The 25,323-nt window shown below is 36.4% G+C and overlaps 3 long non-coding RNA genes across 3 annotated transcripts; all 3 read right to left on the bottom strand.

Annotated features, from left to right (window-relative positions):
- Positions 1–3,835: 3,835 nt before the first annotated feature.
- Positions 3,836–5,719, bottom strand: LOC122362341. The gene is made up of 3 exons (XR_006253097.1): positions 4,646–5,719; positions 4,112–4,557; positions 3,836–3,941 (listed from the first exon to the last, which is right to left on the bottom strand). It is a non-coding gene; the product is annotated as an uncharacterized LOC122362341 (long non-coding RNA).
- A 6,495-nt stretch (positions 5,720–12,214) lies between these two features.
- Positions 12,215–14,410, bottom strand: LOC122362340. The gene is made up of 3 exons (XR_006253096.1): positions 14,023–14,410; positions 13,138–13,947; positions 12,215–13,052 (listed from the first exon to the last, which is right to left on the bottom strand). It is a non-coding gene; the product is annotated as an uncharacterized LOC122362340 (long non-coding RNA).
- A 5,900-nt stretch (positions 14,411–20,310) lies between these two features.
- On the bottom strand, positions 20,311–20,869 carry LOC122362342. The gene is made up of 2 exons (XR_006253098.1): positions 20,532–20,869; positions 20,311–20,443 (listed from the first exon to the last, which is right to left on the bottom strand). It is a non-coding gene; the product is annotated as an uncharacterized LOC122362342 (long non-coding RNA).
- Between the last annotated feature and the right edge of the window lie 4,454 nt (positions 20,870–25,323).

The raw sequence follows: 25,323 nt of genomic DNA, 5'->3' as shown, positions 1-25,323 counted from the left end.
TCTAGTGCGGTTGGACAACACTGTGGTAGTCTCACGCCACTTGAACAAGGTCCTACTTTGGGCACAGAACAAGTTTCTGTCCCTCAGGTCAGGTTATTTTCCAAGTCATATAAATGTGGGACACATCAGACAGCCAGTGACACATGGTGGCTTTACAATCAATGTAACAGAGACTATTTTAAGAGCTAGGGCTCCCTCCACTAGAAGGACTTACCCTCAGGTGGCATGTTTTTGAAAGTTGGTGCATGACACATCATGCATATCCAGTTCACTGCCACATTATTTCAGTGCTGGATTTCTGCAAGAGAAATTTTCCTCTAGTACTCTCAGAACTTACATGGCCGCCATTGAGGCTTGCAGTGTTCTGATTGACGGGGTTTCTGTGGGAAATCACCCTCTAGTTGCATGCTTTTTTCATGGAGCCAAGCAGATGAGGCCACCCAACAGAACAAGGGTACATTCGTGGGGTCCCTTAGCATGGTCAAACTTCTATGAGTCAGGGCCCATTCAACCCGGAGGGTTTGTCTTCAATGGTCTTAGCAAAGGCGCATGCGATGTGGCAGGATGGTCTTCTCCGCACAAATTTGTCAGGTTCTATAGTTTGGATGCCTTAGCACTGCCTCCACCTATGAAGGTTCCACAGTGACATCCTCAGGAGGAAGACTGAGTTCAATAATAGTCTCCTTGACCACAACATGACACCCCGAGAGTGCTTTTCTGGTCACCACCACAATACCAAGAGCAGAAGTGAGCACAGCTGCTTTGTGAGGTTCTGCAGCGTATGATGCCACCTCTGAAGAAACTGCGGCAGATGCCCTCACCTCAGGGAATACTGATCAGCCATGGCTTGACTGGACTGGTGAAAATCAGTGATCTTCCCTCAGTTAACCGTGATTTTATAGTCTCATTCAGTCCAAAATGAAACATGACCTTCAAAACATATCAAATTGTACCTAATATGACGTGAGATGTGCAAATCCATATCATGCTGTCTAATCAACATCTTGATATGCCACACCTGTGAGGTGGATGGATTATGTCAGCAAACGAGAAGTGCTCACTAACACAGATTTAGACAGAGTTATAGAATAGGCCTTTTGTGTACATGGAAAAAGTCTTAGATCTTTAAGTTCAGCTCATGAAAAATGGGGCAAAAACAAAAGTGTTGCATTTATAATTTTGTTTCAGTGATCCATTTTTCTGAGCTTTTCCAATAATGTTTCTAAAACTCATCAGTGTGGTTTCATGCAGGTGCACTGTCATGCATTAAAGATTCGGGCAATGTTTTTGTCATAGAAGAAGAACATTTGTGGCATTGTGCATACGATGCTGCACAGAAATATTCTGCACTGTCCTGGTCTGATCTTGCTTGAAGAATTTTTAAAGTAACCTCATCTTCTCCGTTTCCAGTTAAACTAAAATGATCCTTATATGATGGCTCAAATTCCTTTATACTGCCATATTGTGCATAACCGATGAGTTTCAGAGTAGAATCTTCATATGACTTCTGATACCACAATATTGTGTCATAGTTATTAATTTTATGCCTGCAGGTAATACTGACAGAGTCCTTGGGTTTACACAAAACATCTGAAGGGGACTGATGCACCTTCTTACAAATCAAGCGACCTGAGAATACAAAGAAAGACCGTTAGGTACAAAAACTGATGCATTTTATGATGTTTTAGCCTTCATATAATATACTTCCATGAGCTACAAGTGTATGATAATACCTGTAAACCAGCTCAGAAAGAAGATGATACTGAATACAAATCTAACCATGTTTGTTTGATGCTCATATCAGAGGCAAATAGTTTTTCAGTAAAGTAGGAGACCTGAATAGAGGAAGTGATGTCATGTTGAAATGGGCGGGGTATCACTTTTTTTCACCCGATCCAACACTAATCAAATTTTAAATAAAGATTTTTAAAATATGTGTGTGTGTGTGTGTGTGTGTGTGTGTGTGTGTGTGTGTGTGTGTCTGTCTGTCTGTCTAGTGAATCTGAATGACATTCACTGGAGGATCGACAACCCTTTCTGGGCTCTGTTTGTTGACAGTTAATCTTATTTTCATCAACCTTCTCAGAGGTGAGGTCCCTCCTCCATCTTTATGAATGGATGTGTTGCAAAACAGCACCACCTATTGAGAGGAAGGCATAACATTGTGTTCATGAATCTCAAGCTCTTGAATGTTTGTTCAGTGCTTTAATTTGTTTGCAGGTCATATACATATATGTAGTTATTATATATTTTAGTGTTTTTATTTATTGTACCAATTTATCTGATTGTAACGAGACACACTGTGAACGCTGGATCTTTGCAGATTCTCCTTATTTCTTAACTGTATCAGGTGGAGACTGGTCGACTTTGTAAGTATAAGAAAATTCCTGGAAATAAATAAATAAAAACACACAGTGTGTCACATCTCTGGACTTTGTTTATTGTTTGTCTCGTGCCATGTGCTCTCTGTGCCCTACCTTCCCTTCGTAATTGTTTAATTGTCTTCACCTGCTCCCTGTTAATTTGGTAAATTACGTTGTGTATTTAAGCCCTGTGTTTTGTGTGCACATTTGTCGGATCGTCAACGTTACCCTATGTCTGTAGTCAATGTCTTTAGCCGATGTCCAGAAGTGATTTTTGTTCCCAAGCTCTTTTCGTGGTGTTTGTTCTGCCTGCCTTTTGTATATTTATTTTGCCCCTTTTGGATTAAATCTATTTAAGTTTATTTTCGCGTCTCGAGTGCTCCCTTTTCCTCCCGAGAAACCACGGAAACGTGACACAGCATGTAAAATAAAGGATAACGTGTCATTATAAAGTATTTTGTTATTTTATATTTATCATTTCGCCTTACCAGAGAGAATATTAATATAGTAATTATGCTGAAAACTTGATACTGATAGTCTAAACAGTCTTGAGTGAGTGTTATGACTGCATGTATGACTGATGTATAACTATAGTGCCCCACAAAAACCAAACTGTGCAGCGTAACAAGATTTTAAAACTGGCATACATTTAAAGGTTACCCAAACAAAGCCAAACAGGCTTATTTCTCCCATATTTTGTGTTTGGCAGAACAAATAAATTGATACAGATTGGAACTATGCACGGCTGAGTAAATGAATACGATTTAAATTTTTGGATGAGCTATTCCTTTAGCATTGGCCTTTACAAAATAAATGCTGAGGATTTAAAAAATAAAAAATCTAAATATTGTTTTAATGTGGCCTGCAAATAACAAAAAGAAAGAAAGAAGAACACAGACATTTGTCAAAAAAAAATAATTAAATACACCATGACGTGTAGCTTCTGCAAAATTGTTTAATAAAACCTCCAAAGGTTTTGGTTTGTGGTAATAACAGTTTTTTGTAGGCAGATGAAATGATCTCTAACACTGTGCTTCGCTTGCAGCACAGTAATACATTACAGATCTCCCAGATGCTTTCGGCTTGAAATCAAGATCAGAGAATTTTGCACCATCTCCTGTAATTTTGAACTCATTTGTGTATGGACTTTCTGTCTTTGGATCTGTGTAGCGCACATATCCAATGAGATTCAGAGCAGCATCCCCTGTCACTTGCTCATACCATAATATCATGTAATAGTTTGTTATTGTGTGATTGCAGGTGAGTTTAACAGGTTCGTCTGCGTTAACCAGCTTGTCTTTTGGGGTTTGATGAACTTTGTCACTTAATGATTCCCCTGTTTGAAAGAGAAGGAAAGCACATTAAAAATAATGTGAGTAAAGCATCATGATCATTTAAAATAAAATACTTTGTACCTGAGACCCAGAACAGCAATGTTGTGAAATAAATCCAACAGACTGTGAATGTCATGTCGATGCTTCAGTGCTCTCAGAATAAAAACAATGCTCTCTCTTCTTTGATAAATATGTCTTCACTTAGTTCCAGTTCAAAAGAGACACCTACTGGTTTTGATAGTATCTGCACCAATGAGATACATACTGCAGTAAGTATTTGGAAAGTTTATCATTAGATATCATTTACTTTTATTGCACCCAAATGCAGTGTCTGTCAGTTTTAACGTGTTTTATATTGTAATCATATGCAGTTACATCACTGCATGCTTGATGAGACCATTTTTGACCACAAACCTGACAGAATCTTCTCATTAGTTGATTGTTGTTTTCATAATAGCATGCCTGAAATACCACACAAGCAGGTGTGAATACCTTTTATCTATTACATGCAAAATCAAAGAGACGTTTTTTGTAATGAAGAGCAGGGATCTAAAACACTGTGTAGCTTGCAGCACAAAAATACACTGCCTTGTCATTAAATTTCAGACTGTTAATTGTCAAATATCCATCTCCATTTCCATCACCAGACATTTCTATTTTATCTTTGAAATCATTTTCTTTGAACGGTTGTTTTCCAACCAAATATCCCATTAACGTGAAGCCGTGGTCCCGGTCTTGTCTGTAAAAGTTGATTTGATCATAATTGGGTATGTTGTGTAAACACTGGATCTTTGCAGATTCTCCTGGTTTCTGAATCACATCAGATGGAGTCTGGTCGACTTTGTTACTGTGACAGTAATCTGGAAAAAGATAAAGTCGCATATCCATATCTAAACGGAAGAAAATAAAAGCGTGAATCGCTTTGCATGAATGCATGCGGAGTCTTACCTGAGCAACTGAGCATAACAAGAAATATGATGGCATCTTTCATATTGGCACACAGTAGCGTAGAGAATCTAAACTGTTACTGTAGGTGAAAACATTACTGATGTAACAGCAATGTAAAACGTGTTACAATAATGATGTGCTTTTCATATACACTCCCATATGATTTTACCGGTTGAGATCACTGGCACCTGCTGGTAGATGTTGTAACAACATATTCTGGCAGTCAAATATAAATCATCTTACAGCGTTGCCAAGTAAATAGGAGTACTTTGACACTTTTGCTTTAAGTTGTTTTATTTGCTTGTTTGTTTTTTAGTCTGCAGGCTAAAGTGGTCCCCCTGGATTGCTGTTTTGATGGTGGAGACCCACTATAGGGGGGCATGAATGGGCTAGTTTTGATTAGGCTTTATTTTGCAAATCTGGCAACTATAGTATCTTTACAGCTATTCAAATTAGTTCAGCATTTTTACAGAATAAAATTTTTATCAAGAAAGTAAAACCATAATTCATTCATTTAATCAGGAATAATATCACAGTTGATGTTTCATCGTTGATTTATTTTTCTGGTGTTCTCGCTATAGGCTTTTTACTTTAACAGCTTTGCCCAGACCTGCACATCCCCAAGTCCTCCAGTGCACAGCCGTCATCCTCAGCCAGTCAGTGACGCCATGGCTCGTGGAAAATACGTCTCAAATACGGCAAGCATCAGTTGACTAAAGCCCTTTTTGCCTAAACTGCACCAGCGCCTGCGGAGGTTCTCTTCATTGCCCGGTCCTCCAGAGTACCCTTCAGTTCTAGAATTTGCTCCAGAAGTGGAATTACTGCACTTTATAGCGCTTTTTTTATTATTATTGTAGCATTGCATAGTATAACAAATACTTTTGTGCTGAAATAAATGCTAAAAGCTTTTTAAAAGGTTCCCATTTTAATGTGACCTGCTTATAGCATAAAAAGAACACCGACTTTTTGTCAAAAACAAAAACCCCACCATGACATGTAGCTTCTGCAAAATTGTTTAATAAAACCTCCTACGGTTTTGGTTTGTGGTAATAACAGGTTTTTGTAGGCAGATGAAATGATCTCTAACACTGTGCTTTGCTTGCAGCACAGTAATACATTACAGATCTCCCAGATGCTTTCGGCTTGAAATCAAGATCAGAGAATTTTGCACCATCTCCTGTAATTTTGAACTCATTTGTGTATGGACTTTCCGTCTCTGAACTTGCAGAATACACATATCCAATGAGATTTAGAGCAGCATCCCCTGTCACTTGCTCATACCATAATATCATGTAATAGTTTGGTATTGTGTGAGTGCAGGTGAGTTTAACAGGTTCGTCTGCGTTAACCAGCTTGTCTTTTGGGGTTTGATGAACTTTGTCACTTAATGACTCCCCTGTTTGAAAGAGAAGGAAAGCACATTTAAAATGGTGTGAGTAAAAAGCATTGCCATTTGGAAATAAATGATTTTGTACCTGAGACCGAGAGTATCAGTGCTGTGAAATAAATCCAACACACTGTGTATTTCATGCTGATTCTTCGGTGCTATAGCTCTCAGATTGACATCTGTATCAAATTAACACCCAGAAACAAAGACTAGCCCACTTCTGGTAAATCTATTACATAGATCAGTTGAAAGGTGACTCCTACTGGTCTTGATAGTAATTGCACCAATGAGGTACATGTTACAGTAAGTATTTTTCCTTAAGTTTGTCATTAAATATGTGCTTGTGGCTACAAATGCAATGTCTGTTACAGAATGCATTCGTTCAGCGAGATCCCTGCATACTTGATAAATGTCAGTATTCAGTATTACAATTTCAGACAGCAAATCTGACAGACTTCTCTACTGTTTCAGAGTCTGAAATGAATAGCAAAGGAGCAGGTGTGAATATTAAACATTACTACTCTTCATCCGTTAACCACAGCATCAAAGATAGGTTTTGGTAATGAAGAGCAGGGATCTTAAACACTGTGTAACTTGCAGCACAAAAATACACTGCACTATCGTTAGATTTCAGACTTTTAATGTTCAAATATCCTTCTCTGTTTCCATCCCCAGACATTTCTATTTTATGTTCGAAACCCTTTTCTTTGTACGGGTCTTCTCCCAATAAATATCCCATTAATGTGAACCCGTGGTCCTGATTTTGTCTGTACCAGTTGATTCTGTTGTAACCGGACACGCTGTGTGAACACTGAATCTTTACAGTTTCTTCTGGTTTCTCAATCGCGTCAGCTGGAGACTGGTTGACTTTGCTACTAAGAGAAAAACCTGTGAAGAGAATAGATTTACATTTTTCACGAAACAGAAGAGAGGTTAAATTACTTTGCATACAGAGCTGAGAAACCCACCTGAGAAGCTGATCAGGGTAACAGTTAATATGACAGCTTTCATGTTGACACTGAAAACGTTACTGATTGAAAAACAAATCATCACAATATACTGTACACCATGGAAATCTCCTTTGATATGCAGAAGTGCAAGCCAATTCAAAGTGACTGGTTAAATTTGACTGGTTAGCATGACTATCTCACTAACACCTGCTGGTAGATGTTGTAACTACAACAATATATACCATTGTCAAAGATTTTATTTTGAATGCTATCTTTCTTGAATGCTGTTTCAACAGAGAAAACCCGTGGAGGAAAATGTGACTGCATGTGTTCGATTCGATTATCAATTGGGCTGTATTTTGCAGGCCTGGCAACCCTGACATCAAAAATAATTCTGTATTTTTACAGAATAGAATAAGATTCAAGAAACATGAGTTGTTGCCACCTTAAACTAGTTATGTTTAAATGCAATATACTGTACTTAATAAAAAAATGTATATATTATATGTATATTATATGTAATATTTTGGTATTGTGTGAGAGCAGGTGAGTTTAACAGGCTCTTGTGTTTTAACCATTGTGTGTTTTTCACTCAATGAGTCCCCTGTTTAAAAGAGAACTACAAGCATATTAATATACGAAAGTACAGAAAGACCAAGAATGGCAGAGCCGTAAAATAAATCAAACTATATATTGATGCTAATTTGCATAATAAACAACCATTAACGATTATCTCTCCATCTCACACTCTTTTTGAGAAATATATCTGTATTTAAATTATAGACTAAAAAGACCCCTGCTGGTCTAGAGAGTAATTACATTAATTCAGTTATTTTTTTAGTTTTAAGAACTGAAAACGTGCTTTTATCCTCTACCTGGACTTCAATTCCCACAAACATACCTAATAAAACAGAAAAAAACATGATACATCTACTTTTCCTAATTGCTGTGACCTAACTGAACCCAATAATACACATTCTGTCACCTTGGGAACACTGTGTGATGTGTTCATAGGTCAACATAGGTAATGTATCGGTTTCCAATTGATGCAAAGCTTATGGGAGTGAAATGGTTTTATATGAAGAGCCACTGAGATAAATTGTATAGACCTCCTATAATTAAATGCTTTTTATTGTTTAGTAATGCATTCTATTTCACCTCTTTATGTAAAAGTGGGTTGTATATAGCATACATGTATTAACTGTAGTAACTGTATTTAAATCAGTTTCCAGAGCTGCACAGATCATTTTTAACCCATTTCATGACCTGATTGTCACAGTATTTCATAATATTTAGCAAAAAATGTGACACAGAGTCACAAATATGTACCTAAACATGGTAGTGCAGAGACGTTTTTAGTGGTTTGTTGTGGTTTTACTGTTCTAGCGCACAGGACAGATATTAATATGTGATAGGGATGTGTTTTTGCTCTGGGTTGTGGGGATTTAACACACTGTGTCTCCTAGCTGCACAGTAATAGACTCCGCTGTTGTCTCCTGTCAGATTTTTTATTGTAAGTGTTCCACTACTTCTGCCATCTCCAGCAAGGTCAATTTTGTCTTCGAACCCATCTTCAATATTCGGAAAGTCATTATTGAGATATCCAAGAAAAACGAATCCCTTGTCATCGGATCGTTTATACCAGAGGATGAGCTCAAAGCCCTGGTCCGAATGGGAGCAAGTGACAACAGCAGATTCTGTGAGGTTTCTTATCATGTCTGAAGGAGACTGATCCACTTTCTTACTTCGTATGAGACCTGATAAGAAAAAGTAATGAGTGATACGTAGTGAATTCATTTCTTGACGTTAAAGAACACAAAAATCCTACCTGGCAACATGATAAAGAATAAGGCAAAAATGATCATCATGGTGGCGTTCAGCACATAGTCAGTAGCCTGTTGATAGAAATCGACTCAACACATACAGTACTATCACTCTGAGACAAAATAAAAGTCACGACAAAATGAAAGGAAGTGACGTCTTCCCACCACAGGAGAAAAAAATCACTAAGATCTCTTAAATATCACTGTTATGCAGCTACACACATTGTACTTAATGTATAGTTATATACACTTGCTGTATATTCCTGTGTGTCTATTTTTATTTGTCCTATATGGAAAGTAAAATGCAGTGAATGAATAGCTGAGAGGACTGATTCTCCTGAGCTATGAAAATGCATTACTTTGGATCAATGTCTGGATGTAACTTTATAATTATATAGATATGTTCAACCTAAATAGGCCTACACCTGAAAATAAACAGAAAGGTGATTATATAATGGGTTATAATTATTAGGGTTATAAAAGGTTTATAATTTGATTTTGGGAATCCCAAACAACAGGTTGACGTGCATGCAAGGTTAAAAAACACTTTCATTTTCTTATATGCATTTATTTTACCTTATTTGATTAATGACTCCCAAACAATTTGTTTAATGATTCATTATCGCAAACCCCTCATTTAAAACAGTGTTTTTGAGCTCCAAAAGCAAGAATGAAACTGCATTTTCATTCAGACCAACGCAAAAAGACAAATAAGCGGGCAGCAATAAATTAAAGTTTCACGGCGACATCAGAGTCGACTCTTTCTTTTGAGACAATAACTTTGCTCACGGCGTACTTTCAGATTTAAAACTTTGCAGGATGTTTTCATTCACTTAAAGCTGCGTAGCACGCCGCGTGAAAGGTCATTTTCAGAAATCCATAATAGGGTTATCTTTTTTTTTTTTATTCTCCACCATTTTAAGAATCCATCAACACAGGCACATTTGCAAAAACCGATCATTTAAACTCAAGCAAAAGGATGAATGATAACTGGATCAGCCGCTTATAAAAACTGGCAGATTCTCAAATATGGCAAAAAACCACAGGAGCAGGTGTGAATGAATATATTGAACATTCATTTTTGTTCATAGTAGAATCAAAGAGAGGTTTTTGTAAAGAACAGCAGGTATCTTAAACACTGTGTAACATGCAGCACAAAAATACACTGCACTGTCACTAGATGACAGACTTTTAATGGTCAAAAGTCCATTGCTATTTCCATTCCCAGACATTTCTATTTTTTCAGTGAACTCCTTTTCTTTGTTTGGTCCTGATAGAAGTAAATATCCCATGAATGTGAACTCTTTGCCCTTTTTTTGTCTGTACCAGTTGATCTGATTGTAATTGGGAACACTGTGTGAACATCGGATCTCTGCTGAGTCTCCTTGTCTCTTGATTGCGTCACGTGGAGACTGGTCGACTTTGTAACTAAGAGAAAAACCTGTGGAAAAAAGAATCACATATTCACATCTAAACAGAAAAGAAAATCAAACGACCTTTGAATATATAAACACACAAAGGCCCACCTGAGAAAGAGATCGTTGTGACAGCAATTATGACAACAATCATGATGAAAATCAGTTTTGTGGCAAAGTCAATCTGACGGATGAAGTGAGAGCATTAGTGCAGACAATGAGATTGTAAAGAATGTCAGCCGCAGAAAAATAACTCCCAAAATGCACTGTTTTGGGCGACATTACCCCACCAGAGTGAATGTGTTGTGATACAGTGCCACCTAGTAGTAATATTTCAATAAGGTACCCAAAGGAAATAAAAAAATATCACACCTCTTCCATATATTTCTTGCTTTAACCATTGAAACAAAAAGGTATTATTTAAAATTTGCATGTTGTAAAGCAATATTGTTACGACCAAAACATTAAAAACACATTACAAACAACACATTATAAACATTTTAGAGGCATCATACAATTTGCAAATATTATAATACAATTTAATGTTGGTTACAATTATTTAGGAAAAGATTTAGTACATTATATGCGCATTATGAATGTCTTTATACTGCATTATACGTAAAGGTTTCAAGTACAATACCATCAATTTCTGCTTTAAAGATGCTTGAAAATAATTAACTGTATAATCAGTTTCACCTACAAACAAATTCAAGTCTAGAGACATTTTAAGCTAAAATATAACAGTACATAGGCGCTTGACCACACTTTAGTTTTTGATTACTTTAAGTGATATTGAAGTGGTTTCCTGACCATGGTTTAAAACTAGTCCTAGATTAAAATAAATGTCAGACCTGTCTAAACCGAAAGAAGCTTGCACTGATATATTTAAAAATACAGTGCCATTGTTTTGTCTTAAAATGCTCACAGGTAATGCTTTTTTGCAAGGACACCTAAATGTCCTCTAATCCATATCCAGGAGACTGCCCAATGTGATATATAAATTATTTTTAAAAGCAATAAAAATTATACATTTTATGGATATTAGACATGTAAATATATGTCATATTAATAATGCAACTTTATATGGGTGCACTGGCTGATCATTTTTAAGGTGTACAGGTGCATTCAGGTGGTAATAAGGTTGTGGTGATGGGGTTTAACAGGTTTTTGTAGGACTGATTGAAGGATCTTTAACACCGTGCTTTGCTGGCAGCACAGTAATACACTGCAGTACTCTCAACATGTTCCTTCTTTAACGTGACATCAAGAGTCGATGATTCTGCACCATTGCCTTTAATGCTGAACTGATTTTTATATTCGTTTTCAGTGGTCGGCTCTGAGTAAAGCACGTATCCAATAAGATTTACAGCACTATCCCCCTTCAGCTGCTGATACCATAATATCATGTAATGGTCTTTAATGGTGTGAGAACAGCTGAGTTGAACCGTTTTCTCCGCGTTTGTTATCAGATGAGGAGGATTCTGATGAACTCGGTCGCTTAGCGATTCTCCTGTTAAAACAGAAAGAAGTGTATTTGAAAAAGTAGTGCAATTTAGCAGACAAAAATATGCATATTTTACCTGAGACCCAGAATCGAGGTGCCGCTAAATAAATCAAGCACGCTATAAATATCATGATTATTCTTCGTTGCTGGAGAAATGACATGAATGAACGGTAGTGTTTGTGAGAGGTCGGGATGTGTAGAACGAACCACTTTAAACGAAAGTAAACTTTCAGTGTGCTGCTATGAAGCTTGTTTCAAACCGCGTGATCAGTAACTTGATTTAGGCTCAAACGTGACCCCTACTGGTCAACAAATCAACAAATCAAATCTAAACAACCCTAAAATCAAGCCCAATTTGTATTGAAAAATCATAAATTAGATTACGTGTTCACAAATGGGCTGAAACATGCTTAGTTTTTTTTTTATGTGTGGGAAAAGTTCATATTATGTGCATAAATAATAATGCAAAACAAATAGTTTATTCACCCATCTCTATATGTAGAATTTCATGGTGTTAGATGTAAATCTTCATGTTTTTGTTGAGGACATAGATACCTATAACCTATAGTTTCACCGATGTGCAGCCTGTTTTGCTCAGTAATAAACCCCACTGTCAGAGCTCTGTACTTTAACAAGATTTCTAATGGAAAAAGCAAGAGCAAAAACAAACATTTTCTGCTTTTTGAGTGATGCAAAGAAATCCAGCAGCTTTGGAGGACGTCTAGTGGAATGGACACAATATCATGCTGGAACAGATTAGTCCCTTCTCCAAAAACCTCACTGAAAAGATGTTCATATTGATGAAATCCAGACGCTTTGTAAAAGAAAAGCAGAAATGAACGCATGTTTCCAAACAGACCAAAAACCGTTATCTCCCTTTCCTTTCAGGCCTTGCTGAACATAAAAAGTTTCAAGTAATAATATGAAACAAATATATATAAATAGTTTATTGACTCATCCCTGTAGTAGTGCATTTCAGATGAGCAGGTGTTCGACGTGAATCTGCATGTTTTTGTTGAGGTTATAGACTAGATTACACTGATGTGCATCCTGTTTTGCACAGTAATAAACACCGCTGTCAGAGATCTGTACTTTCACAAGAGTCAGGTCTAAAGACGCCCCGTTCCTCACAGCCGATGCTCTCTGCTTAAAATCCTTCTCCCAGCTTTCTGTTTTAACAAAGAAATAGACTATCTGCTCCAACTGCTCAGTGAGCGTTTTTCTGAACCAGTACATGCTGTTGTGCGACGTTTGGATCTGGGAACACTTCAGGGTCACATTGAGATCCTCATTTACAAAGAGATCAGGTGGTTGCTTTATTCCCAAATCTGTGAAAGCGGGTGAGAAAAAAAGATGTTTAATCAAAAATAATTTGTTTAAATTATTTTGAAAAGATCATTTAGTTTTGTTTACCTAACGGAAGAAGCGAGAGCAAAATCAGCAAACCGAACATTTTAGTTTGGAATGAATCATGTAAAGAAATTCTATAGCTATAGATGCATGTGAGGACATCTAGTGGACTTATAATGCTGGAATAGATTAGTCCCTCCCATTTTGTTCATATTGATGAACCTTAGATGGAATTGCTTTCTATAATAAAGAGAGAAATTAACACTGAATACATTCAAAGCAGAATTTTGACTTGCATGTGAAGTAAATCATCATTTTTGGTCATCACAGGTTACATCAGAAAATAAGTGTCATACATAAGTGTCATACATTCTTATTTTCTCAAATAAATCAAAAGAAACAAAATTTTATTTCGATTTAAATTAAACTAAGAAAGCTACAGATGGCAGCTGCCTGTAAGTACCAAGGTTTTGGAAAAGAGCATTATATTAACAGTGGTTTATCACAGGTGTACACGATACACAATAATTCTCAGGTTTTTGTATGGGAGGAACAAATTTAGCGTTACTGTGTAATAGGCTGCACAGAAATAAACAGCACCGTCTTCTTTTGTAGAACTGATCAGAGTCAAAGAGCCATGAAACTTATTTGAATCTCCACGTATATTAATTTTGTTCTCGAAAGCTTTTTCCGGGTACCCAGAGTCACCGATTAGATTTCCCATGAACGTTAACTCTTTACTCTGGGACTGTTTGTACCACAACAGGCGGTCATAGCCTGGGATTTTGTGGAAGCACTCAATTTCAGGAGATTCTCCGCGTTTTATTATGAGATTGCGAGGTTTCTGGTGAACAGCCGTGTCTACCTTTTCACCTGTGAAAACAACAGAAATCACAATTACATATTATTGTGAAGAATATTAAGATATGCAAGGTCTGTTAACATTACCCGAGACTAATGACTTCAAACTTATGTATATGAACAGATTCAGGAACATTTTGAGTATATAGTGGGCGCTTTAGCAATAGTGACAGGTCTGATGTGGATTCATCGAGTTTATAAACTACCAGAATGCCTTAAAGAAGTGGTGCATGAAGACACACTGCCCCCAACTGACAGGAAACAGAGCTGTTTCATTCTAACCGATGCATAACATCGTGGCGGTTGGAATACAATTCATAGATTGTGATCTTTGCAAGGAAGCTGCGTGTAACAAACGAGATCTCTGAGAGTTTTTGTGAGATAAAATGCTCATTTTTAGTACCTTGCACGTGCAGCACAGAAGTACATGCCGCTGTCTTGAGTTTGCCTTTATTTTAGAGAGCAAAGATAAGCTTTTTTTCTCTCCATTTCAACTTACTTCAAAGAACTCTGTACATTCATTCTCAGTAGTTATTCTTAATATGCATTCACAAATCCAAAGCGTTTAAGGTATGGAACACCAGTTAGCTGCTGATATCACAGAATAGTGACATAGTCTGTATTGTTGTGGCTTCACGATTCAGAAGTAGGTCTTGAGGTGCTTGATGAACTTTACTGCTGCTAACAGGTCCTGGACATAAACACATTATTTAACCACAATGAATTATGTCAAACTGCATTCATTTTTAGGATAGGACTCTGCTGGTATCCAATAAATTACCTGTTTGCCAGAACAACGACAAGAAGCCAAGAAGCAACAAACCACAACCAAAACTCCGATCATGTCGAATGAGGTTGAGTTCGAGCCTGAACCGAAGTCGTTTAAGGTAAGAGACACAGGATGTGACATCAGACATGGCAGATGTTTGCGTGGAAAACCACATTATGTCAGATTAAATCATAAAGCATTAAAACCGTAATTAAAATGCGAGTTGATAAGAATTTTGTGGCCAAACGCAGCCTGTCGGCAGGTTTTTGTAGAGATGATACACTGCACGTGTGTCACTGTGTATATGCTGCACAGAAATATGTGGCAGTATCATTAAACGCCAGGGATTGTATGGTTAATTTTCCATTACTATTTCCGTCCCCGTCTAACTTCATTTTGTTTTTGACTTCAGGCTCCAAATTAGGCAATGTACCAATGAGGTATCCCAAAAAAACAAGCTGTCCGTCTTGGGTTTGTTTATACCACAGGATACGGTCATAGCCTGAGACGCTATGAGAACAATGCAGCTCTGGAGAATCTGTAACCTTCACTATCTTGTCATGAGGCTTCTGAACAACCTTGTTACCGGGAGTGGAACCTACAAAAAAAAAAAAAAAAAAAAAGATGAAGTGCAGTGATCAAGATTTTCATCTCCACAGATTGGGTTTGTGATGTTCTATAATTTAGCTGATATAAGTGAATGAATCTAATATATTTACAAATAATAATAGCAATACATACCCTGAATCCAGAGTGGAGAACAAATAGAAACTGCGAAAATTAATTTGATCGTAAGTTGACTCATGTTGAGGCAAGTTATTATTCCATAAGAACGGAGTGATGCTGAGTGAATGAGGTTCAGTATGAGATATAAGAAATGACTCCATGTTACATAAGACAGCATACTGGGGTAAAATCTAAAGCATTCACAATTACAACACTGCCATCTGTTGTTCACATTTCAGATGATAAAATGAACGTTTGTTTGTTTTTTTGATTAGAAATTTAAGAAATCCATAAAAAAATGAAAACGCTCAAGCCTGTAAAGACATTATTTTTTTGTGGATGTTTAAGACCCAAATATCAGGCTGCCTCATATGCAAAACTGTAGAATGGTTTCAGACGTCTTAGAAAATATTCACACAAACAACTTCTAGGACAGTTTTATAATGTTTCTGCTAAGTTTAAAAGCTCAGTTTCCACTCATTGTGAATGAATGTGGAAAAGGTCAACAAAAAGACTTTTTTTCCCCCTTTTGTGGTCAATAGAAGAAAGTCACATTGGTTTTATATTATTTTTATTATTTTGAATGATGAATTTTTTAGACAAACATGAAGTATTATAACATTGTTAAAGTGAAAGAGAGAGTTGGCCTTGATATTGGCTGTACATGCCGTGTATTTCTCTTACAGGAGGTTATTTACAGTATACACACTGCGGTGAAGAAATACATCAGGGTTTTTGCTGAGAGGGAAGGGAAGACACAGCACTGTGTATACTAGCAGCGCAAAAGTACACCGCACTGTTATCAGGTGAAAGTTTCTCTAGTTTTAAAATGCAGTTTTTATTTCCATTGCCACTTAGAGTCATATCATTCTTAAATTTATCCTCAATCGTAGGACTAGAGCCCACAATATATCCAAGCAACTCCAAACCTTCACCACGTTTTTGTTTGTACCAGAGCATGACATTGTAAGAAGATGAACTATGAGAACAGTGGAGTTCTTCAGACTGTTCTGGATCTTTGATCACATACTTTGGAGTCTGTCGGATGTCCTGACTGTTTGATATATCTGTTTGAAAAAGGTGAAAATATGTTAGTAATTTCATGCAATCCTGTTTAGGGGTTTTGTTTTTAACAATTATTCATTCATTATTAAATAGTGGGAAAAAAAAAAACATTAAACATCAAAACATCAAAAACATCAAGAAAAATGATGAGAATGCATAAAGTCAAACATTATCTACCTGAGAGACAGATGAGAAAAGAAACGCTGAGAAGAATCCTGATCATGTTTAACTTGAATGTTCAGGGAACAGATGCGTGTGTGGACACCCGCCTTTCTTTCATTACCGTAGTGTTATCAACAATGAAAATGTAATGGTAAGTGAGGTTTCCTGTAAACAAGAGCCAGGATTAACACCACCTCCTGCTGTTCGTGTGACAAATTTCAGCTTACCTCAAAACAGGAATTCAGAAGAAAAAGACAGAAACTTGAAAAAAAAATCAATAATTTGCAATCAAGCATATTTGAACTTTAAGTGCACCTTTACACACCTGCGAGGTGTAACACAGATATAAGTGAATGAAAACATCCTTTTAAATGTGAAAGTGCACTGCGTGTAAAGTTACTGTCGAGAATCATTCAGACGCCATCTTTATATTTTAGCTCAACCGTCACAGAATGGAAATTTATTTTCAAAGTCAATTCTGATTTATTTAGTAGTATTTGTTAACCTTTTAATTATTTGTTTATCATTTTCATTTTATTTATTTGTAACGAGATAAATGTCACATGACTATAAGGTTCCTTTAAGTAAATCCTGCGTTAATGTGTTCGCGTTTCTTATTGGTTGCGCCGGTGGCGCTATTGCCAATTGCGTTCACGTAGTCTGCAGCAGAGCTATGAAGGACTGCTGTAGGTGAGTCGTTTTTGTTGTAGCTCCACTTCGAAATTCAATAAAGTAATTTCATGTAAAATTTAAGGCACTATCTGAAAGTTATTACACACCATAGACAGCGATTCATTTGTTAAATGTGTTTTCTCTATGTATGTGTTGTTTTGATACTTTTTATTCGTGAATTAATGTACCGTTTTCCACGTGCGCCATTTTGTCATGTGCTAACAAATTGAAACGTGTTCTGAATAGGTGGAATTGTAACATCTGCGAATTTGCCGTTTACCTCCTATTGCTCTGTATGCGGGTAATTGTTTCTTTGTTGTTCATTTGAGTGTTTTCTGTATTTAAATGTTTGTTCGTAAAACAACGCATTAGTCTCATAAAATGGGTGACGTAAGCCTTGTAATTTATGTACCATGTTATATACAGTTTTCTTTTATTTTTGCTGTATTTAAAATGTAATGTAACATACGATCACGAAGGAAAAGACCATTTAATTGTTTAGCAGAGCTATGAAGGACTGCTGTAGGTGGAATTGTAACATCTGCGAACTTGCCGTTTACCTCCTATTGCTCTGTATGCAGGAGACAAAAAAACATTTTACGTCAACCAAGCCCAGAGTGTGCGTGCTGATGAAGGGTGGGACAAACCAAGTCAGATCACAAGACCAGAAGGTCACATATTATAATTAATTTTAAAACTGTTTTATTTTCTAGCTGCGTATGTATTTTATTGCTTTGGTTGTATCTCCTTTTTAAATTTTTAATTTAAAAAAGGGGATCTCAGTAGCAGGGAAGGATGTCAGGAACGAACACGGGTTCAACTGCAGGTTCAACTTAATTTATTTGTAGTCTTTGAACAAAAACTTGACTGGGGCAGAGGAACAGAAAATTTAACGTCAGAAGGAAAATCAAAACGGCCTCCAGTCACTCCACTAGGCAGGGAGCATTAGAAAACAGGAAACTTGATAATGAGTCTCTACATCATCCTGCTGCTCGATTCCAGCGTAAGATCCAAAGGATCAGGTGAGGATGAGCTGCAAAACACAGCACCGGAGGAACCAGGCCCGGCACAGGGGATCGGTAAGGATTCTGGCTGCTGCGTTTTGGACTCGCTGAAGTTTGTTTATTAAGCGTGCAGAACAACCACCCAATAAAGCATTACAATAATCTAACCTCGAGGTCATAAACGCATTAATTAATATTTCTGCATTAGAGGTTGAAAGCATAGGTCGTAATTTAGATATATTTTTAAGATGGAAAAACGCAGTTTTTCAGATGTTAGAAACATGATTTTCGAAGGAAAGATTGCGGTCAAACAGCACACCTAGGTTCCTAACTGATGATGAAGAATTAACAGAGCAGCCATCAAGTGACAGGCTGTGTTCTAGATTATTATATGTGGGGTTTTTAGGTCCAATTATTAGCACCTCTGTTTTTTCAGAATTTAACATTAAGAAGTTACTCATCATCCAGCTTTTTATATCGACTATGCATTCTGTTAGATTCTCAATTTGGTGTGTATCACCAGGCTGCGCTGAAATATAGAGCTGAGTATCATCAGCATAGCAGTGAAAGCTAACACCATGACTCCTGATAATATCTCCCAGAGGTAACATGTACAGGTTAAAAAGTAACTCCTAGCACTGAGCCTTGAGGAACTCCATATTTCACTTTTGATCGATATGATACCTCCTCATTTAATGCTACAAACTGATAGCGGTCAGATAGATATGATTTAAACCATGCTATGGCGCTTCCTCTAATGCCAACATACTTTTCTAGTCTATCCAAGAGAATGTTGTGATCGATAGTATTGAATGCTGTGCTAAGATCTAATAGCACTAATAACGAGATAAAACCACGATCCGATGATAGAAGCAGGTCATTATAACTCTAATGAGAGCAGTCTCAGTACTCTATGGTACGGTCTAAAACCTGATTGGAAATCCTCACAGACACCATTTTTTTCTAAAAAGGAATACAGTTGTGAGGATACTACCTTTTCTAGTATCTTTGACAGAAAAGGGAGATTAGAGATTGGTCTGTAATTTACTAAGTCTTTGGGATCAAGATGTGGTTTCTTAATGAGAGGTTTAACTACAGCCAGTTTGAAGGTTTTGGGAACATAACCTAATGACAATGATGAATTAATAATGTTCAAAATAGGATCTATGACTTCTGGAAGCAGATCTTTTAATAGTTTAGATGGAACAGGGTTTAACAAACATGTTGCTGCTTTAGATGATTTAACTAGTTTGTACAAGTCTTCTTCTCCTATAATATATATAACTTAACAACAAAAAGTTAATTTTTCCCATAGAAGTGAACAAGATCTTAAACACTGAATATAATAAAACATGTATGAACTTAATATATACAGTGCCAAAATAAGTGCAAGGCAGTGTTCTGATGTTCAGTGCAGATGTTCCTTACAAAAAATACAATTTACATTTACATTTATTTATTTTTTCTAGCTAATGATTTGCTGGATAAAATCTGTGATTTGGTAATACCCATACATTTATTGTTCAATAAAGAGAACAAAACATAAGGTACAGTAACAATTTGTGGTTAAAAAACAAAATATGGATAGCTGTATTATTTTTGGAAAAAAAAAAAAATCTAAATAAAATTTAGTGACATCAAAAGTCACTGATTCGACAGAATGGTATCAATACATTCAATACAGCAAATTCTTGACTGCGTGTGTTAAACACGAGTGCCACCTGTCTGCCTGATCTTTAATATCACTTGTCATGACAGATTAAAAAAAGTGTTTTTGTACATCTGTGAAGTGACTCTGCTTCACTGTGTTCACTCACGGCACACAGATACAGAGCATTATCGTCAGCCTCCAGGTTCTTCACAGTAAGGACACCCTTCGCAGCAGATTCGTGACTCACTGAATATTTAGTTTCATTAAATTTTCCAAATTCCTTCGTGCCAAAACTTGTTGTGTACACTATGAGTTCCATAGTTTTCCCTTGATGTTGACGAAACCAGTACATTCTGTTATAAGTATCATCTTTTGTGTGACTGCAGGTCAGCATGGCATTTTCCTTGAAAGGTGACATAACGCGTGGAGACTGTGTAACATCATTTACATCAGCGAAACCTGACAAAACAAAGTATGGAATAAATAAGAATACTCAACAATTAAGATGAATGAAATTCAAATTTGATTTCAACACTGAGACAAATACCTGTGATCCACTGAAGTGACATAACCAAAAAAACTAAAGCTGGATTCATCTTGGCATTCATTTGGCGTAAAAATATTGCCAGGGATATGGTGGTTTTCTTACCACAGTATGTGGCATAAGTCTTATGCTGTCACTGACCGGAGAGATGTTAGCACTGAATCAAGGTTTTCATTACATCAAAAGGGGTGTAAAATATTTTGGGTGTGTACAAAATCCACAACAAATATATGTGTGTGTATTCAAACAGGTTTGGTGGATAAATCCTTTATCAAATATTATATGCAAAGAGGAAATCGATAACGGAATGGCTAGAAGCAGTATAAAAAATGGTTTACCAAAAAACATTTTATCAGATAATTTATATACCCTCATGTGAAGTTCTGAATCATAATTATGAACATGCAATATGCTTAATGCGACATAATTTAATCAAAGAGCTCCTCCAAGTGATTACAATAATTACTACATCTCAACTTCACATTAGCCGTATTAACCACAATGCTTTTTGTTATATGCAACATGCTTGTACAATTAATTTATATTTTTTAGCAAAATACCTTTAATAGTAATTCATGATTATTATGAATTAATAGATCAATTACTCATTTGTTATTATTACATCGTTAACAACTATGCATTGCTAAAATATCAATGTGCATCATTTTTACTTGACCACAGATCCAGGTGTAAAGTGAAAGTGCCGTTACTGATAAACTTGTACAACACAAGAAGGTTTTTCTATTAGATGGAGCTGATTCTGAGCACTGTGTTAAGAGTGACATTATTTCTTCCGTCTCCATCTAGTTTGATCTTTTGGTTAAACTCAGGCTCTGTTGTGTATTGTTGAACATTCATGTATCCATGAGCTGTAGGTCCATGGTCCTCTGGCTTTGTCTGTACCACAGTATGACATATGACATTGCTATACATACTTTTTTATTTATCCAAATGGTTAATAGGGGAAAATAAATCCAAGAATACGTTTTTTTATTTTCATGTGCTGCACTGTTTTATATTATTACTCATTCATTCATTAAGTTCTTCATTCAGTCATATATTAACTCTCGAAAATGTTTGGCAAGACTGGTTATTTGGCCCCATCAGGCAAGTATTTTTTGTTTTCCAGTACTGATAGTGAGACCACATGAATGCTACCAGCACAGCATGCATCTCATATCAGAAGGATGCAAATATTAGCAGGTGCAGAAGAGCTTCTGTGGTTAACTGTGAAGTACTGCTGCTTTCAAAGGCATTTTTGTATTGTTACGTGTACATGACAATTATGTTGGTAACAATGTTACCTGTGATGCATACTAGAGAAACACAAAGAGAAACGCTAGAGAAACATACACACTTGCAAGAATGCTAGTCAGGTGTGCTTTTAGTGACAGTGCTGTGGATTAAATGCAGGAAGGCACTTCTCGTAGAAAATCATCATTTATAGTCATTTATCAAGACTGTGCAGGGAAACGTGATCTCACCTCAGTGTTGGCAGCAAATCAAAGCCTGAGCTCTTCACAGGTGAGGCAGAGAGTAGAATAGAGAGCTTTTTGTATTAAGCTTTCATTGACTATATCACTGTGTAATACGCTGCACAGAAATACACTGCGCTGTCTTGTGGCGTGAGGTTTTTGATAGTCATAGTGCCATTTTTCCTTGCTTCTCCCTCCAGTTTGATCTTGTTTGTGAAATCAGGCTCGATATTCTCATTACCGTAAAGGTATCCCATCAGCTTGAGTCCAGGCACGTCCTGACTCTGTTTGTACCACAGCATTTGGTCGTAGTTTGGTATATTGTGAGAACAGACGATAACAGCTGATTCAGTTTGTTTTTTTATAAGGTCATCAGGACTCTGGAGAACAGTTTTCGCATGATTTGCCACTGTCCATGTAGAAAGATAATATAGTAGTGATTAGTAAGGTTTGAAATAAAATTCAAGTAACATTTAAATCACAGTTAATCATCATTTGCACAGACAATTTTTGTTACTAGTACCTGTTAGCCACAACAGACATGCAGATCTTATAAGGAAAGTGTTCATTGTGTCTGCTCTTTGAGTGAGTGCTTCTGCAATGATAAAGTACAGGCAAGAGAGGGAGGAAGTGATGTCACCTATAAGGGAAATTGAAATATAAATACTAAATGTTGATCATACATTTGAGACTCAAACTAAAGTGTATGTAGCTCTTTCTACATGCACTTTGCTCATTTAAATTTTGTTGTAAGTTTCAAACACAATAAATTTCAAACTGCGCATGAGTTGCGTATAAATATCAATAATGATATGCAACTCAGACTCTGCATGCTTGTGATTTACAGTTATAATGAATCATTATCATTCATGATTTTTATGCAAACAGCTCCATTTGTTTTGCATTGTGAGGAGGCATTAAATGTCTTGAATCACACTGCCCCCTGTTGATCAATAGTTATAATTTTAATTTTAAGACTCCTGTTTTTTGTACAGCTCTCCCAGGAGTTTGATGTACTGTGTATTCACTCACTAAACAGAAATATACAGCTGATTCAGCTTGTTGTTCACAGTCAGAGATCCGTTCATCGGGACTCTTATTGGCCACAAATTTGAGCTCATGATTCTTCATATTCAATTGGCTGTAGGATAATATGGTAGTCTCATAGGTTGTCCTTGGTGCTGTCTGTACCAGTACATCATTTATGCTGAGCACAGTTAATCATCATCGTTGAACAGAACTCCCCTTCTGTCCCCAAACAATATTAGGCTCTTGTATAACATCATTTATAAGCAACCACTGTTCATTTATAAAAATCACAGTTAATTTTGTAAAAATGTCAGATTAAAATTTGTACCATGTTACCATGGAGATAAATGTAAAAGCCTTTGGCAAAAGACTGCAGTACAGTGTCACCCATGAAATAATGACCCTTGTCATGTTGAGTTTTAGTACTAAATGTTCAATCAATCAATCATTATTATTTATATAGCGCTTTTAACAACACAGGTTGCATCAAAGCACTGTACAGTATAATGACAGGGATGTCAAACACAATACCAATTTCTTATTAAATGCAGAGACGGTCTCATTAACTTCCAGTTCAATTTTATGCAAGCTGTGACTGGTAGTGTAAATGATTTACAGTGATAATGAATCATTATGTGTGTGCATCAGGATTTTTATGATCTGTCGACGCTCCATCTAGTGTTAGGTCTCTGATGAGGCAGTAATGTCTGAATGCTGATCCACCATCTAGTCTGATCAAAGTTATAAAACAGATTTTAAAGAAACAGGACTAATATTAGCCCCAAACAATATTTTTACTCTGTATAACATCATTTGTAGGAGTGTTTCATTTCCAAAAATCTAAGTTAATGCAGCCTAAAAATTTAACAGATTTGAATAATAAAAGGTGTGTTGTTGTTACCATGGAGATAAATTAAAAAGATGTGTCTTTAATCTAGATTTAAACTGGCAGAGTGTAACTGAATCCAACAGAAATAGGGAGATGTTCCAGAGTTTAGGTGCTGAGTTGTTGAAGGATGTGTGCAGTCCCTGCCTTTCAATACATTCAAGATCAAGCTGTTACTGAACAGGAAATGACATCATAGGTTATAACAGTGCAGGCAGAAAAAATGTATAAACAGGATTTATCTATGATGATCAAAGATGTGACCAGTGAAGAAAAGTTAATGGACTCAAGACGTCATGGAATCAGTTCACAGTTTGTTATACAGTAGGCCTAATGCAAAATTTGGATGTTTAAGATTAAGGTTTGCCAGTTTTAGGGTTCATTAAAAAATGGCTAAAAATTTGAATGGTTTGCATTCATGGTTCAAGCATCAATTCATTCAAGTTCAGCAATACTAATACAGCAATACTAATAAGAACAGCAAGACGGAAGAAAGAACATGTTGCAGTGTGCTGTCTGACTGAGCATTATCATATGACTTCACATTATTCACAGTCAGAGATCCACTCTCTGGAACAGTTTTAATGGCTGTAAATTAGTTTGCAATCAAAAGCACTATATTGTGATTTGGTGTAAGTGCTCGTGAACACACTTAGGGTAATAGTTTATCCTGGATGCTGAAAGTTGAATCCTTTTTATGGGTGAAGTTCCGTTGTGCAGTTCAGTGACTTTCTTTTACTGCCATTAAAGCACTTGAAATTTGTGAGACATCGCTGTTACCTGAAACTTGAATAGAAAAATATTTCTGTAATAATTTGAACTTTTGGTTTCTATTATAGTTTATCCTATAATGTAAATGGAAATTGAATACATTGGTTATATTGTAGTTTTGGCTTTTGTTTAGTTTAGCTGATCTAAGATGACTGCAGGTGACAGAATGTTAAAGTGGAATTTAAGTGGGAAGGTCAGGATGAGGACGTTTGACACAGTCAGACAATGGTGAAATTATTAGTCCAACAATCTTTTAGTATACACCAAGATCTTTTAGACTGTTTTTACCCCCTTCGTTATTTCCTATATTCGTTAGACCTGTGTTGTTCAGTGTTGGCCTTGAATCAAAACCCACAGGTGTGTAGAGAAATAAATATGCTGGTAAAAAGAGGGTTTTTGTATCAGACAGAGGTGATTCTGATCACTGTGTAATATGCTGCACAGAAATACACTGCACTGTCATTCAGCGAGAGTCTGCTGATAGTCAGAGTGCCATTTTTCTCCCATTTCCCTCCAATTTGATCTTGTTTTCAAATTCAGGCTCTTTATTCTCAGCATCATTGTTAAGATATCCCATCAATTTTAAGCCCAAGATGTTTGGAGTTTGCTTGTACCATAATATTACGTAATAGCT

The sequence above is a fragment of the Puntigrus tetrazona genome, chromosome 17, assembly GCF_018831695.1.
Source record: "Puntigrus tetrazona isolate hp1 chromosome 17, ASM1883169v1, whole genome shotgun sequence".
Classification (NCBI taxonomy): Eukaryota; Metazoa; Chordata; class Actinopteri; order Cypriniformes; family Cyprinidae; genus Puntigrus; species Puntigrus tetrazona.
This window is presented reverse-complemented; position numbering and strand designations above follow the sequence as displayed.